We start from the raw sequence: 8,546 nt of genomic DNA, 5'->3' as shown, positions 1-8,546 counted from the left end.
CTGTGGAAATGATGCATTTATCTGTGTCTCAAAGCCTTAATCTGGGACCATTTATTTAGGTTTTTGTCTTCCAGCCTTTTGTGGAGATAACAGATAAAGCCAGAACAGAAGGTAAATCCAACTCAAAAACAAATTCTAAAGGACTTCTTTTACAACAATTAATTACAATGACAGGGCCAGCTGGCCTTCCAAAGCCTGCTTGGGGTAATTAAAAATCTTCCAGTAAAGGATCTCTTGTGATTAACAGAAGTTCTTAATTTTAATATAGTATAATTTATAAATCTTTTATGTTCTGATTAGCAGTTATTTGTAGTAGTAGGCCTCAAAAATATGAAAAGTTATGAAAATGCTGTTTCAAGACTCATTCCTGTCTATAGAGTAAAAAGCTTGTACTTTGTAAACCTCGCCCTTAATAAAAAAATCTGTACTCTGTAAGCAATGACCTTGTAACTGATGGTGTAAACTCCCCAGCTGCCTGCAGTTAAAATTTACTATACTTGCCTCACCCAAGAAAGAAGGCTCCCTGCCTTAACTGATGCTATCTGCTTCTGTAACCTTGCTTGCTCAAAGATCGTAATCAGTCACGTGGCCAGGCAGGTGGTCTGAGGCAGGTCCCAGACCCGGCAGCTATGCAATGTATGATGTAATTATTTTTGTTCCACTATGTCGTGTTTAATGTCATGTAGCCCCCCCGTCCCACAAATTAGTATAAAGTCTTCTCACCTTTTCGGCTCGGGACTGATCTCTGTGCTGCTGCCTCTCAGCGGTGCAGAGGGTAGTCGCTGGCCAGCTAATAAAGACTCACAATTTGGCTCAATTCGGTCTCTCAGTGGTCACTTCTCGCACTCCGTACCATAACATTATTTTGTCCTGTTAGCAAAGAGATCCTTACCTATCTCAAGGCTGAAGATAGCCTCCTATGTTTTCTCCTGGAAGCTTCACAGTTTTACCTTTCATGTTTACATCTATAATACGCTTGAAATTGTTTTTTGTTTTTGTTTTTTTTTGCAAAAAAAAAAATTTGTGACATAAGGGATCAACTTTCTTTTTTTCCTTAAGGATATACAATTGATTCTGCCCTATATATGAAGTGGGAGATTGGAAAATTCCACTAAAATGGAATTCTTAGAAATTCCACTACCAGGCTTTTTTTTTTCCTTGCGATCCTTACCTGGGCCCCCTCCTCACCTGCGACCTTGCCCTCATAAATCACCTGTAGCCTGTAGCATTTAGTATACCAGGCTGTAAAAATAGCTCAGGACCCTGCCTCACTAAAGTTAACGCTGTTATAGCCATGCCCCTCCTCCTTAAACAGAGTGTATAAAAGACTGCAATGCTCTTTGGTGCTCAGAATTTGGGAAGAGCAAATTCCCCTCTGAGCCTTGCCTGCCGGCACATAAAACCTGTATTGCCGAGATCTCTGTGTGCGTCTCTCGGTCTGTTCTCGGTCAGCCCTTCCGTAACATTTATAGAAAAGACCATTGTCTTAGAAAGCTCAGGCTGCTATAACAAGACACTACAACATGGGCAAACAACAGACATTTATTTCTCACAGTTCTGGAAGCTGGAAAGTCCAAGATGAAGGTGCTGGCTGATCCGTTCTTGCTGAGGGCCTCATCCTGGCTCGGAGCAGGTCGCCGGCTTTCTACGTGCTCACGGGCCCTCTTCTGTGTGTGCATCTGGGAAGGGGGAGCTCTCCTGTCTTCCTTTTCTTATAAGGGCATCATCCTACCCAGAGGGTCCCACCTTTGTGGCCTCATTCTAAACCTAATTACTTTCCTAAAGGTCCCACCTCCAACACATTGGGGTTTAGGGGTTTAACTTATAAACTTGGGGAAAGATACAGACATTCAGCCCGTAACAGCCATCTTTTCGCCAATATAGCAACACCAACTTTGCAACACTCAAATATCTGTCGACGCAAATAAGTAACCAAGGCAAAAATCTCAATCAATGGAGGCTTATTGAGCAGAAGTTGAGAACTTGCCCAGGAAAAACATGAACCGAAGACAACGCTGTGGCTGTTTTTCTGAAGGGGAAGTCGGACCCTCCAGCATTTTAAGTTGATTTAGGGGGAGTGGGGGGACGGTACCTGCTATAAGGCAAAGTTACATTCTTGTGAGGCCCGTAAGCTAAGGGGAATGTTAGAAGGGAAAAGGGAAGTGAAGGAAGCACCAATTACGTAGATGTGCCTGGATGGGTGGAGGAATGTCTGATTCTGTATGTCTGGGGTTTTGTTACCTGTAAAGATAAACTCGTATCTCATTATTAGTGTAGAGTAGGGCAGACTTTGGCTTTAGGTGCTAGACATAGTTACAATTTATACTTCCTTGCTGATGGGAGGTCAGCAAGGAATTTCTGTAATGAATGAGCTTCAGGCCAGTCCTTTCGAGCTGAGGCCTTTGTCTCCTCTTTTGCATAAGGAGTTGGGGTGGGGGGAGGTCCAGAGGTTTTGATTTCCTTTTCGCATATCTACATACAAGTCAGTCTGTTTCTGGTTTTTCTGCTATGCTCTCCTGGCCTCCTTGTCTATCTTTGCATCAGTAACACACCTTCTCATTCACTGCAATTTTTGTAACAGAGTGGCCTGGAAAAAAAAAAACAACAATGCTTTCTGTCTCTTTTAAACTTCCCCCACTCCTTTTGGAGAACTGAAACCTGCATCCCTGTCTCAGGCCTGTGGTCTGGAGGCGCAGGGGGGAGTGTCCTTTGTTCTTTATGCTACAGGAGATGGTTCAGCAGAACTGTCCTCGGGGGAGGTCCTGGGCTGAGGTCATGGGATTCTCTTCAATGGAAATGGGACAATCAGAATCATCAACTGCAGCTGAACAACAATAGCCTAGAACTAAAAACCCTCCCTTTAAAAGCTCTGTATTTCTGCTTATGATTAGGGAAATGGTACTTTAAGATGGGGAGTCTTCCATTCTCCTCATTTGCTGGCAAATTAATAAATCTCTCTTTCCTTCTCCTCAAAGCACTTGTCCTAGTTCTTCTGACATGGCCTCAGGGACAAGTGCTGAGCTTTCGGTAACATTTTAAATCAATTTGATAGCCATTGGAGTAATTACTGTGTTGTTCAAATTTTTCTAAGGTAATTGGTCGTGTTTTTTCTTGAACAAACTGACTCTAAAGAATTATAGACAATTACTGTGAAAGAGATGTCAAAATCTTCCACTACGATTTTGGATTTACTTCTTTTTTTTTAGTTCTGTCAATTGTTGATCAATATAATTTGTAAACTCGAATTTTAGATTCCTTTTTTGGAGTAAAACCTGTTTTGTACTGTTCACAAGTTTATTTGAGTTGTAAAAATCATCTCCTCCCTGTGTTTTATAATTTCTGTATTCTTCCATTCAATCTTGACTGCTACAATTAGACAGACGGAAGGGGTGAGAATACTTTTCTCTTGTATTTGTAGAGGAAACCTTAGCAGCAGACATTTGTTGGTACAAGTTTGTCAAATAAGTGTATCTTTATATATTTTTGAAACGATGTTACTATTGCCTATAAATTAAGAATTTTTACATCCTCTCACAGATTGGCTGTTTTATCTTTATGAAATGGCCTTTGTACTTCTACAATGCTCCTTGTTTTAAAATCTGCTTGGTCTGATATTATAAAAGGCACACGAGCTTTTCTTTATTTAGAATATCTGCATGTACAAACACTTGATCCATATATTTATTTTTAACATTTCTATCTTATATTTAAATGGTGAACAATACATAGTTGTTGCTTGCAGCTTAAATTTAGAGAGGATTACATTTGCTTCTTATAGCAGCTGTGCTGGGGGCTCTAGCAAGCCCGGGTCATCTTAATCCAATCAGCAACTGAGAAGATTGAAAATGGGGCTTCAGTTCCTGAGGTTGGTCTACCTGCAGGTCACCCTAACTGCTGGGTGGCTTTTTTACTTCCTGTTCAGCTTTTCGAGTTGCTCTCAGCTGAAACAATCTAGTCCACTCTGGCCGGAAGTATTAATAGAACTAAGGGAATTTTAGTAGTGAAATATTGTACAGTATGTGATATAAATCACCATCCAGCTTCCAAGGGAATCTTTAGTAAGATATACAGTTTTTTCTAATGATTTAATGTAATAATAATTCACTAATTCTTTAGAGGGAAAGGAAGGTTGCTTTCTGCTTCATGGTCAGTGTGGGGCAAAAACAGAGGCTTCCAACAGGCACAGCAAGTGTAGGGATACATGTATTTGGAGCTCACACACACACACACACACACACACACACACACACATGCACACACACCGATATAGACATACACACACAGAGACACACACACATATACACATAGACATACACAGACACATGCACACCTACATACATACAAATCCTAATCCTAAACAAACTAAATTTAATATTGACCTTGAATTCCTGAAAACCATGAGGGCATGGGCTGGATCCAGGCTGGCCAGCACAGCTAACAGAGAGCTCAGGAGGAGAAACCACAGGGCTGCTTGGGTCAGGTTCTCAGGAGCTTTGAGAATTATATCAAGAGACAAATGTACTCATCAAGTCCAAGGTTCAACTCCACCCCGAGGTCAAGACACAGACAAAAGGATGAGAAGCAGAACTCCAGTGGAGTCCAAAGAGAGAATAGGACAGAAAGACAACTGCTGCACAGAGGACAGCAACACCACACTCATTTTTTAGCACCAAACTGAGTGGTGTGTACATGTGCAGCAGCCGTTAGGGGAGTCATAATGTGTGTTTGTATACACCAGAATTGCCATCGATATTTTTTTTACATCTTCAGTAGAGTCCCATGATTTTTTTCAATCTAATTTTGATGTGCTCTACTAAAGAAATTTCATTGTAAGGAATTGCAGTTAATGATTACTTTAAAACTTAATCACTTTAATGAATCTTTAAAATAAAAACAAATCTCATTATACTTTTAGATCCTCAAAATTATAACATTCATGTTAGAAATCAACAGTCACAAGAGATCCAAAATGTTAAATGATATGTGAAAGAAATATGCTTGTTTCATAAACATGAATATTAGTGCCTGGCAAGGATTACAGTTGTCAATATTTAATTATAGGGCTTCTTCTAAGCCCTTAAGTGAAACCTCTAATTAAGAAAATGCTAATATGCAGGAATAGCCTTTCCCTTGGCAGGTGCCATATCTAATTGCTTCTCCATTTTTTTCTGGAAAGACAATGCTTGCTCATTAGTTGCCTTACGAGTATAAATAAAATATTTAATTTAGTATTAAATATACGCAAAATAATTTATAAGAAACATAATTATATAATAAACTGGGAGAGAGCTGACAAGATGAATGGTTTATTTTTAAAAAGTCATGACTTTATGACAAAAGGATTTGTTAGCTGTCTTTTAAAATGGACTGAGCTTTAAATATTTTCTCCTTATCAGCACGAACAGGAATATTATTCTGAGAAAGGCACTTTTAGATTACTTGCTGACATGACTTTTTATTCTTCAAATTCCTTAGAGTCAGTTGGTTCCAGGAAAAATATCACAAATTACTTCTAATAGGAGATATGTGGGAGAGCATTTCTAATGTTAGCTAATGGATATTTTTTACCTAATATTTTCATTTTCCTTTGCCTCTTCCCACATTTAGTATTCAAAAGCTTTTTTTGCTCATTGCTTCAGAAAACAGAGAAGCCAACAGATTCCACTCCCTCTGGTTTTTATTTTAAAAAAACAAAACAAACCCCTAAACTTACAAGACTGGTATGGATTTTTAGCATAGACCAAAGATTTAGGAGGAAACAGCTATATCAGGGAGGTTCTTCCCAACCCTGAGAAGAGATATGAATTCCCTGGAATGGGAAGGTTCTGTGGGCTCAGACTTCTTCTGTGTCTCTAAGAAAGGGAATCTCAGGGAGGTCAGGAATGAGGGTGTGGGACTTCAGTGGGAATCACCACTGCAAAGCAAATTAGTCCAATTGGGACATTGTATCCCATAGAAGGTACCTGGCCAAGAAGTCCACTGGGGCTGAAATCCAGCCCGTCTTCCATTTGCTATGCGCCATGGCGCAGTCACAGGCCTCCTGGAGGGAGGGGCATCTTTTCTAATTTCCATGCGATGGCGAGGCCCTGAATCAGGCATTCAGTGCCAGGAGGTTCCTAGGGCATGTCCTTCAGGAAACCAGGACTCAGAGGCACAAACTTCAGACCTCAGGGGAGCTGGGGTACTAGGTGGAGGCTGACCTAAGACAGGTTTGTAGGGCTAGGGATCAGAGGGGACTTGTGCCCTGATCCTTCCATAGAGCTTGGGTAAGGTGATAGGATCCCCGAGAAAAGAAAGACTGTGGGGTAGGTATGGGCAGACAGGGCCTTCGGCATCCTCCTGGAAGTTCTGCGACCCAGAATGTTGTCACCTGACGCCAGAGCCTCCCATGAGGACCACAGAAGCAAGGGAGAGAGACTTCTCACAGGAAGGGCCTTCCTGGATATGTGCATGCGACCCAGCTTATAAAGAGAAAGGACAAGAAGAGATTATGGATGTTTCAGTGGATCCAGCAAAGACAGAGGCTATCAGAGAACATGGGTTTCTTCCCCACCACTGAATGTCCTGGTCCCATGTAAACTCACCAGAATGAGGCACAGTCTAGGATAAAGACAGGAAATTCCAGATAACTGAGTTTTAGTTTCTACCACTTTGGCAGAATATGAGCTTCAAATGGAAAGTAAATTTAAAATATAGAAAAATCCCCTCATGGGGCATGAGACCACTGACCTCATTGTGACATGATTTCTTCCTGTGGGATCTGAGGGGATTAATACATTACATTAATACTTTACTCTTCCCAAAGATAAGACTATAGACTGGCAGCCACAGAAGAGAGTGTGCCATGTTTGTAAATTTCCTGCGAAAAGTTCCTCTTTGTTTTTATGCTTTTTGTTAATAACTTGCACTTTACAAGAGAAACTGCCATTGTGGGTTGTGAATGAATTGTGAGAGTTGTGATGGGACACAGCCATTGACTTACGATATCAGCTCTGATAAAAGCAGTAATAAGTTTCAAAAATTCCCTCCTCTGGAACAGGCTGCATCCCGATGGCCATAGCTCTCAAAGACATTGTGAACTGAGCACATCCTCAACTCTAGATCATTTGAACAATTCAAAGAGTATCATCTTTAATCAGAAGATCTTATTTAAATATTGCTTACCCCTGAATTTTAAGGACAATAAAAGATGATATAATCATTTGGCTTTTTTTTTTCTTGGTGTCCTGAAACTCCTCACTTGATGTGGGCAAAAAGTATGTGGGTAAAGTCTAACACAATGTTTCTCAAACTATTGCAGTGTCGGACTATTTTTTAAATTTTTCCAATGCATTGTAGATACATACCTTAAAATATAATAAAAATAAATTAACAGGAAAATAAAATGGCAAAAAAGATACACGAAATTTGAATCCAAGTGTTTGATTATTAGAGTTAATAGACATAAAGTTCCTCTGTCAGTTGCTATAAGTTCTAGATGCTTATTCACACTGTCTGTACTTACCTTTTCATGGACAGGTAACTAACAGATAATTGCGAAGATGTAACTAATGGAATATTGAGAAGCACTGGTCTAGCAAGAGAGAGGAAACCCCTCTCATTTTAGAAGACGTTAAACCACCCAATAACAAAAATAGAGACCACTGTGTATCTTGCATAGTATATAATGTAATTTGTTACACAGTTTGTAATTGCTATGTACGTTCACCAGCAGCTGTATGTGGAAAGCTGCCTGTTTGTATTTCCAGTCCTTATCTATCTCCCAAATTCCACTCATGGACGTTCAGCCCCACACCTGATCCCTTTTCTAGATGTTTTCTAAAGACTTCAACTCAAGGCATATGCCAAGGTGAATCCCTCATCTACCCGACAACCCCAATTCTTCCGTGGTCTGCACTTTATCTGTGGCATTCTCCTCCCAGCCACATAAAATCATCTTCAGCTCTTCTTCTAGCTTCCTTCAGCCTCACCAATGTGTTGCCAACTCACGTGATATCTGTGAACCCAATATCTGTCTTTTTATTGTCTTCATTCCTAGGCCCCTATACCTGTCACATGGCTCATGGCTCGAGCCTCCCTCCTCACTCCCTGTGCATTAGCTTAATCCTTCTAAAGCTCAGCCTGCTCAGGCCTCATCTCTGCCTAAAGATAATCAGTGGCTTTTCCAGCGTTTATTAAACAGAGCCTGGTGGCCAAGGCCCTCCCTAGTTTTCTCTTAACCCTTTTCACAAAATCTATGCTCCTCACAAATTGGACTCCTCATACGCCACGTAGATTTGTGCTTCCATGCTTGTGCTCACACAATTTTAGTCTCCTACAATGTCCTTCCAAACCCCAAGTCTCCACATGCCCCAGTTTTACCAATCTTTAGAATTCAAATCCCAGATACCTCCCCCTCCTTACAGCATGAACTATGGGCATCGTCTTCTCTCTTAGCTACATGCTCATGGCAATTTGTCTGAAACCTCTCCCGGACTGTTCATCTCATTTTTCCTACTTTTTGATGATAAGATCCATTTCCAGTTCTTGCTCTGATTACTCAAAAC

This window comes from Propithecus coquereli, unplaced genomic scaffold, assembly GCF_000956105.1.
Source record: "Propithecus coquereli isolate 6110/MARCELLA unplaced genomic scaffold, Pcoq_1.0 Scaffold203, whole genome shotgun sequence".
Lineage (NCBI taxonomy): Eukaryota > Metazoa > Chordata > Mammalia > Primates > Indriidae > Propithecus > Propithecus coquereli.
This window is presented reverse-complemented; position numbering follows the sequence as displayed.